Source organism: Arachis stenosperma, chromosome 10 (assembly GCF_014773155.1).
Source record: "Arachis stenosperma cultivar V10309 chromosome 10, arast.V10309.gnm1.PFL2, whole genome shotgun sequence".
NCBI classification, from domain to species: domain Eukaryota; kingdom Viridiplantae; phylum Streptophyta; class Magnoliopsida; order Fabales; family Fabaceae; genus Arachis; species Arachis stenosperma.
Genome location: NC_080386.1, coordinates 90,948,654 through 90,958,147, shown reverse-complemented (window position 1 = coordinate 90,958,147; position 9,494 = coordinate 90,948,654). Strand labels below are relative to the sequence as shown.

The 9,494-nt window shown below is 40.7% G+C and overlaps 1 non-coding gene across 1 annotated transcript; it reads left to right on the top strand.

The window, feature by feature from the left end:
• Nucleotides 1–5,529: 5,529 nt before the first annotated feature.
• LOC130958973 (small nucleolar RNA R71) lies at nt 5,530–5,637 on the top strand. Its single transcript, XR_009078070.1, has one exon. It is a non-coding gene; the product is annotated as a small nucleolar RNA R71 (small nucleolar RNA).
• The last annotated feature ends 3,857 nt before the right edge of the window (nt 5,638–9,494 follow it).

The window sequence follows — 9,494 nt, the reverse complement described above, 5'->3', positions numbered from 1 at the left end:
GAGATATTCACTAAGCCTCGGATGCTTGTAGAACAAGAATGGTTGTCAGTCACCTTGTTCATAGGTGAGAATGATGATGAGTGTCAATCATCACCTTCATCAAGTTGAAGAACAAGTGATATCTTGGTAAAAGAACAAGCGGAATTGAATAGAAGAACAATAGTAATTGCATTAATACTCGAGGTACAGCAGAGCTCCACACCTTAATCTATGGTGTGTAGAAACTCCACCGTTGAAAATACATAAGCATAAGGTCTAGGCATGGCCGAATGGCCAGCCTCCCAATGATCTAAGATAGCATAAAACTCAAAGATAGCTACCAAGATGTTCCTAATATAATAGTAAAAGGTCCTACTTATAGAAAACTAGTACATAGATGAGTAAATGACATAAAAAATCCACTTCCGGGCCCACTTGGTGTGTGCTTGGGCTGAGCAATGAAGCTTTTTTCGTGTAGAGACTCTCCTTGGAGTTAAACGCCAGCTTTGGTGCCAGTTTGGGCGTTTAACTCCCATTTGGGTGCCAGTTCCAGCGTTTAACGCTGGGATTTCTTGAGGTGACTTTGAACGCCGGTTTGGGCCATCAAATCTTGGGCAAAGTATGGACTATCATATATTGCTGGAAAGCCCAGGATGTCTACTTTCCAACTCCGTTGAGAGCGCGCCAATTGGGCTTCTGTAGCTCCAGAAAATCCGCTTCGAGTGCAGGGAGGTCAGAATCCAACAGCATCTGCAGTCCTTTTTGGTCTCTGGATCAGATTTTGCTCAGGTCCCTCAATTTCAGCCAGAAAATACCTGAAATCACAGAAAAACACACAAACTCATAGTAAAGTCCAGAAAAGTGAATTTTAACTAAAAACTAATAAAAATATACTAAAAACTAACTAGATCATATCAAAAACATACTAAAAACAATGCCAAAAAGCATACAAATTATCCGCTCATCACAACACCAAACTTAAATTGTTGCTTGTCCCCAAGCAACTGAAAATCAAATAAGATAAAAGGAAGAGAATATGCAATGAATTCCAAAAACATCTGTGAAGATCAGTATTAATTAGATGAGCGGGGCTTTTAACTTTTTGCCTCTGAACAGTTTTGGCACCTCAATCTATCCTTTGAAATTCAGAATGGTTGGCTTCTTTAGGAACTTAGAATCCAGATAGTGTTAATGATTCTCCTAGTAAAGTATGATGATTCTTGAACATAGCTATTTATTGAGTCTTGGCTGTGGCCCAAAGCACTCTGTCTTTCCAGTATTACCACCGGATACATACATGCCACAGACACATAATTGGGTGAACCTTTTCAGATTGTGACTTTAGCTTTGCTAAAGTCCCCAATTAGAGGTGTCCAGGGTTCTTAAGCACACTCTTATTTGCCTTGGATCACAACTCTTATTATTATTATTTTTTTTCGTTTTCCTTTTTTTTTCGGTTTTTTTTTTTTTTTTTTTTTGAATAGCAATGCTTTTTCTTGCTTCAAGAATCATTTTATTGATTTTTCAGATCCTCAATAACATGTCTCCTTTTTCATCATTCTTTCAAGAGCCAACCTTCATGAACCACAAATTCAAGATACATATGCACTGTTTAAGCATACATTCAGAGAACAAAAATATTGCCACCACATCAAAATAATTAAACTATTATAAAATTCAAAATTCATGCAATTCTTCCTTTTTCAATTAAGCACATTTTTATTCAAGAAAGGTGATGGATTCATAGGACATTCATAACTTTAAGGCATAGACACTAAGACACTAATGATCACAAGACACAAGCATGGATAACATAAAGCATAAAAATCGAAAAACAAAGGAATAAAGAACAAGGAAATCAAGGAATGGGTCCACCTCAGTGATGGCGGCTCTTCCTTGCTTTTGAAGGTCCTATGGAGTGCTTGAGCTCCTCAATGTCTCTTCCTTGCCTTTGTTGCTCCTCTCTCATGATTCTTTGTTCTTCTCTAATTTCATGGAGGAGAATGGAGTGTTCTTGGTGCTCCACCCTTAGTTGTCCCATATTGGAACTCAACTCTCCTAGGGAGGTGTTTAGTTGCCCCCAATAGTCTTGTGGAGGAAAATTCATCCCTTGAGGAATCTCAGGGATCTCATGATGAGTGGGATCTCTTGTGTACTCCATCCTTTTCTTAGTGATGGGCTTGTCCTCATCAATGGTGGTGTCTCCCTCTATGTCAACTCCCACTGAATAACAGAGGTGACAAATGAGGTGAGGAAAGGCTAACCTTGCCAAGGTAGAGGTCTTGTCCGCCACCCTATAGAGTTCTTGGGCTATAACCTCATGAACCTCTATTTCTTCTTCAATCATGATGCTATGAATCATGATGGCCCGGTCTATGGTAACTTCGGACCGGTTGCTAGTGGGAATGATTGAGCGTTGTATGAACTCTAACCATCCTCTAGCCACGGGTTTGAGGTCATGCCTTCTCAATTGGACCGGCTTTCCTCTTGAATCTTGCTTCCATTGTGCGCCCTCTTCACATATGACTGTGAGGACTTGGTCCAACCTTTGATCAAAGTTGACCCTTCTAGTGTAAGGATGCTCATCTCCTTGCATCATAGGCAAGTTGAACGCCACCCTCACACTTTCCGGACTAAAATCCAAGTATTTCCCCCGAACCATAGTAAGATAATTCTTTGGATCCGGGTTTACACTTTGGTCATGGTTCTTGGTGATCCATGCATTGGCATAGAACTCTTGAACCATCAAGATTCCGACTTGTTGAATGGGGTTGGTAAGTACTTCCCAACCTCTTCTTCGGATCTCATGGCGGATCTCCGGATATTCACCCTTTTTGAGTGAAAAGGGGACTTCGGGGATCACCTTCTTCAAGGCCACAACTTCATAGAAGTGGACTTGATGCACCCTTGAGAGGAATCTATCCATCTCCCATGACTCGGAGGTGGAAGCCTTTGCCTTCCCTTTCCTCTTTCTAGAGGTTTCTCCGGCCTTGGATGCCATAAATGGTTATGAAAAAGCAACGCTTTTACCACACCAAACTTAAAATGTTTGCTCGTCCTCGAGCAAAAGAAGAAAGAAGAGAGTAGAAGAAGAAGAAATGAGGAAGAGGGAGATGGTGGTGTATTCGGCCAAGGAGGGGGAGAAGTGGTGTTTAGGTAGTGGAAAATGAAGGGGTAAAGAGGGGTTTATATAGGAAAGAGGGGGATGAGGGTTCGGCCATTTGAGGGTGGGTTTGGGAGGGAAAGTGGTTTGAATTTGAAGGGTGAGGTTGGTGGGGTTTTATGAAGGATGGATGTGAGTGGTGAAGAGAAAGATGGGATTTGATAGGTGAGGGGTTTTTGGGGAAGAGGTGTTGAGGTGATTGGTGAATGGGGGAAGAAGAGAGAGAGTGATGGTAGGGTCCTGTGGGGTCCACAGATCCTGTAGTGTCAAGGAAAAGGCATCCTTGCACCAAATGGCATCAAAATCCACGTTTTGAGCCTTTTCTGGCGTTAAACGCCGGGCTGGTGCCCATTCCTGGCGTTTAACGCCAGGTTTTTGCCCTTTACTGGCGTTTAACGCCAGTCTGGTGCCCCTTTCTGGCGTTAAACGCCCAGAAGGGTGCCAGACTGGGTGTTAAACGCCCAACTGCTAGGCTGACTGGCGTTTGAACGCCAGCAGCATCTTCCTCCAGGGTGTGCTGTTTTTCTTCCTGTTTTTCATTCTGTTTTTGCTTTTTTCATTGTTTTTGTGACTTCTTATGATCATCAACCTACAAAAAAGATAAAATAACAAAAGAAAATAATTAATTATAAAACATTGGGTTGCCTCCCAATAAGCGCTTCTTTACTGTCATTAGCTTGACAGAGGACTCTCATGGAGCCTCAGAGATGCTCAGAACCGTGTTGGAACTTCCCAACACCAAACTTAGAGTTTGAATGTGGGGGTTCAACACCAAACTTAGAGTTTGATTGTGGCCTCCCAACACCAAACTTAGAGTCTGACTGTGGGGGCTCTGTTCGGCTCTGTTTTGAGAGAAGCTCTTCATGCTTCTTCTCCATGATGACAGAGGGATATCCTTGGGCCTTAAACACCAAGGATTCTTCATTCACTTGAATGATCAACTCTCCTCTATCAACATCAATCACAGCCTTTGCTGTGGCTAGGAAGGGTCTGCCAAGGATGATGGATTCATCCATGCACTTCCCAGTCTCTAGGACTATGAAATCAGCAGGAATGTAATGGTCTTCAACCTTAACCAGAACATCCTCTACAAGTCCATAGGCTTGTTTTCTTGAGTTGTCTGCCATTTCTAGTGAGATTTTTGCAGCTTGCACCTCAAAGATCCCTAATTTCTCCATTACAGAGAGGGGCATGAGGTTTACACTTGACCCCAAGTCACACAAGGCCTTCTTGAAGGTCATGGTGCCTATGGTACAAGGTATAGAAAACTTCCCAGGATCCTGCCTCTTTTGAGGCAATTGCTGCCTAGACAAGTTATCCAGTTCTTTGGTGAGCAAAGGGGGTTCATCCTCCCAAGTCTCATTTCCAAATAACCTGTCATTTAGCTTCATGATTGCTCCAAGGTATTTAGCAACTTGCTCTTCAATGACATACTCATCCTCTTCAGAGGAAGAATACTCATCAGAGCTCATGAAAGGCAGTAGTAAGTCCAAGGGAATCTCTATGGTCTCAGTTTAAGCCTCAGATTCCCAAGGTTCCTCATTGGGGAACTCATTGGAGGCCAGTGGACGTCCAGTGAGGCCTTCTTCAGTGGCGTTCACTGCCTCTTCTTCCTCCCAGAATTCGGCCATATTTATGGCTTTGCACTCTCCTTTTGGATTTTCTTCAGTGTTACTTGGGAGAGTGCTTGGGGGAAGTTCAGTAATTTTCTTGCTCAGCTGACCCACTTGTCCTTCCAAATTCCTAATGGAGGATCTAGTTTCAGTCATGAAACTTTGAGTGGTTTTGATTAGATCAGAGACCATGGTTGCTAAGTCAGAGGTATTCTGCTTAGAGCTCTCTGTCTGTTGCTGAGAAGATGACGGAAAAGGTTTACCATTGTTAAACCTGTTTCTTCCACCATTATTATTGAAACCTTGTTGAGGTCTCTCTTGATTCTTCCATGAGAGATTTGGGTGATTTTTCCATGAAGAATTATAGGTGTTACCATAGGGTTCTCCTAGGTAATTCACCTCTTCCATGGAAGGGTTCTCAGGATCATAAGCTTCTTCCTCAGATGAAGCATCCTTAGTACTGTTTGGTGCATTTTGCATTCCAGACAGACTTTGAGAAATCAGATTGACTTGTTGAGTCAATATTTTATTCTGAGCCAAAATGGCATTCAGAGTGTCAATTTCAAGAACTCCTTTCTTCTGACTAGTCCCATTGTTCACAGGATTCCTTTCAGAAGTGTACATGAATTGGTTATTTGCAACCATTTCAATCAATTCTTGAGCTTCTGCAGGCGTCTTCTTCAGATGAAGAGATCCTCCAGCAGAGCTATCCAAAGACATCTTGGATAGTTCAGAGAGACCATCATAGAAAATACCTATGATGCTCCATTCAGAAAGCATGTCTGAAGGACATCTTCTGATTAATTGTTTGTATCTTTCCCAAGCTTCATAGAGGGATTCTCCATCCTTCTGTCTGAAGGTTTGGACTTCCACTCTAAGCTTACTCCATCTTTGTGGTGGAAAGAACTTTGCCAAGAAGGCATTGACTAGCTTTTCCCAAGAGTCCAGGCTTTCTTTAGGTTGGGAGTCCAACCATATTCTAGCTCTGTCTCTCACAGCAAAAGGGAATAGCATCAGTCTATAGACCTCAGGGTTAACCCCATTAGTCTTGACTGCGTCACAGATTTGTAAGAACTCAGCTAAAAACTGATGAGGATCTTCCATTGGAAGTCCATGAAACTTGCAATTCTGTTGCATTAGAGAAACTAATTGAGGCTTAAGCTCAAAGTTGTTTGCTCCAATGGCAGGGATAGAGATGCTTCTCCCATAGAAATCAGGAGTAGGTGCAGTAAAGTCACCCAGCACCTTCCTTGCATTGTTTGCATTATTGTTGTTTTCGGCTGCCATATCTTCTTCTTCCTTGAAGAATTCGGTCAGGTCCTCTAAAGAGAGTTTTGTTTTGGCTTCTCTTAGCTTTCTCTTCAAGGTCCTTTCGGGTTCAGGATCAGCCTCAACAAGAATGCCTTTGTCTCTGCTCCTGCTCATATGAAAGAGAAGAGAAACAGAAAGTGTGGAATCCTCTATGTCACAGTATAGAGATTCCTTGAAATGTCAGAGGAAAAGAGAAATAGAAAGAAGAAGGAGAAGAAGAATTCGAACTTTAATTAGATAAGGTTCGAATTGTGCATTTAGAAGGAGTGGTACTCCATAAATAGAAGGATGTGGGAAGGAGGGAAGAGAATTTTCGAAAATTCATTAAAATATTTTGAAAACATTTTTGAAAATATTAATTGATTTTCGAAAATCAAAGTGGAAAAGAAATCAAGTGATTTTTGAAAAAAGATTTTAAAATTAGAAATTAAAAAGATTTGATTGAAAACTATTTTGGAAAAGATGTGGTTAAAAAGATTTAATTGAAAAGTTATGGTTTTAAAAAGATGTGATTGAGAAGATATGATTTGAAAACAATTTTAAAAGATATGATTTGAAAACAATTTGAAAAGATATGATTTTAAAAATTAATGACTTGCCTAACAAGAAAAGATATGATTCAAACATAAAACCTTCCTCAACAGAAAAGGCAACAATTTTGAGATGTTCAATCAAATCATTAATTGTTAGTAAGTATCTTTTAAAAAGGAAAGAAATTGATTTTGAAAACATTTGATTGAAAAGATTTGATTTGAAAAAGATTTGATTTTGAAAAACAAAAAAAATTGATTTGAAAACAAAATCTTCCCCCTAGCACCATCCTGGCGTTAAACGCCCAGAATGGTATACATTCTGGCGTTTAACGCCCAAAATGCTACCTCTTTGGGCGTTAAACGCCCAACCAGGTGCCCTGGCTGGCGTTTAAACGCCAGTCTGCCTTCTTCACTGGGCATTTTTGAATGCTCAGCTTTTTCTGTGTAATTCCTCTGCAGTATGTTCTGAATCTTCAATTCTTTGTATCATTGTCTTGAAAAGACACAAATTAAAAATATTTTTTGATTTTTTAATAATCAAAATGCAAAAGGAATCAATTAACAATGCATGCAAGACACCAAACTTAGCAGTTTGTATACTACTGACACTAACAATATGAAAATGCATATGAGACACACAAAATACTTCAAGTCAATAGAATTCAAAGATTAGAACACAAAAATCATCAAGAATTACTTGAGGATCCTTAAGACACATGAATGAATGCATGCAATTGACACTAAACTTAAGATGAGACACTAAACTTAAGCAAGAAACATCAAATATTTTTGGTCTTTTTGATTTTGTAATTTTTTTGTGTTTTTCGAAAATTAAGTAGGAAAAGGTATCAAAATTCTTAATGAGAATTCCAGGAATCAGTGCAATGCTAGTCTAAGACTCCGGTCCAGGAATTAGACATGGCTTCACAGCCAGCCAAGCTTTCAAAGAAAGCTTCGGTCCAAAACACTAGACATGACCAAAGGTCAGCCAAATCTTAGCAGATCACTGCTCCAAGAGCAAAATTGATGAAAATCAACAAGCTCTTGTGGTGATAAGTTGAAACCTCGGTCCAATGAGATTAGACATGGCTTCTCAGCCAGCCAGATTTCAACAAATCATCATGAAACTCTAGAATTCATCTTCAAGAATTTCGAAAAAAATAATACCTAATCTAAGCAACAAGATGAACCGTCAGTTGTCCAGCCTAAACAATCCCGGGCAATAACACCAAAAACTTGATGTTGTTGCCGGATCTTGGCACTGATGTTACCAAAAGCTTGCTCAAAACTTGAACAATCCCCGGCAACGGCGCCAAAAACTTGGTGCGCGAAATTGTGAACAATACTTTTTCACAACTCAAATAATCCCCGGTAATGGCACCAAGTTCTTGTTGGCTCAATACCATGGCATTACACAACTTCGCACAACTAACCAGCAAGTGCACTGGGTCGTCCAAGTAATAAACCTTACGTGAGTAAGGGTCGATCCCACGGAGATTATTAGTATTGAAGCAAGCTATGGTCATCTTGTAAATCTTAGTCAGGCAAACTCAGATGTATATGGTGATGAACGAAAATAACATAAAAGATAAGGATAGTGATACTTATGTATATCATTGGTGTAAGAGCTTCAGACAAGTGTATGAAGATGCCTTCCCTTCCGTCTCTCTGCTTTCCTAATGCCTTCATCCAATCCTTTCTTACTCCTTTCCATGGCAAGCTCGTGTAAGGTTTCACTGTTGTCAGCAGCTACCTCCCATCCGCGCAGTGAAAGCTAATGCACACACTCTGTCACAGTGCTGCCAATCACCGGTTTGGTTCCCTCCCCTACCGGAATAGAATAACTCTTTTGCGTCTGTCACTAACGCCCAGTAGGTTACAGGTTTGAAGCACGTCACAGTTATTCAATCATTGAATCCTACTCAGAATACCACAGACAAGGTTTAGACCTTCCGGATTCTCTTGAATGCCGCCATCAGGTCCTGCCTATACCACGAAGATTCCGAAGAATCCAAGAGATATTCACTAAGCCTCGGATGCTTGTAGAACAAGAATGGTTGTCAGTCACCTTGTTCATAGGTGAGAATGATGATGAGTGTCAATCATCACCTTCATCAAGTTGAAGAACAAGTGATATCTTGGTAAAAGAACAAGCGGAATTGAATAGAAGAACAATAGTAATTGCATTAATACTCGAGGTACAGCAGAGCTCCACACCTTAATCTATGGTGTGTAGAAACTCCACCGTTGAAAATACATAAGCATAAGGTCTAGGCATGGCCGAATGGCCAGCCTCCCAATGATCTAAGATAGCATAAAACTCAAAGATAGCTACCAAGATGTTCCTAATACAATAGTAAAAGGTCCTACTTATAGAAAACTAGTACATAGATGAGTAAATGACATAAAAAATCCACTTCCGGGCCCACTTGGTGTGTGCTTGGGCTGAGCAATGAAGCTTTTTTCGTGTAGAGACTCTCCTTGGAGTTAAACGCCAGCTTTGGTGCCAGTTTGGGCGTTTAACTCCCATTTGGGTGCCAGTTCCAGCGTTTAACGCTGGGATTTCTTGAGGTGACTTTGAACGCCGGTTTGGGCCATCAAATCTTGGGCAAAGTATGGACTATCATATATTGCTGGAAAGCCCAGGATGTCTACTTTCCAACGCCGTTGAGAGCGCGCCAATTGGGCTTCTGTAGCTCCAGAAAATCCGATTCGAGTGCAGGGAGGTCAGAATCCAACAGCATCTGCAGTCCTTTTTGGTCTCTGGATCAGATTTTTGCTCAGGTCCCTCAATTTCAGCCAGAAAATACCTGAAATCACAGAAAAACACACAAACTCATAGTAAAGTCCAGAAAAGTGAATTTTAACTAAAAACTAATAAAAATATACTAAAAA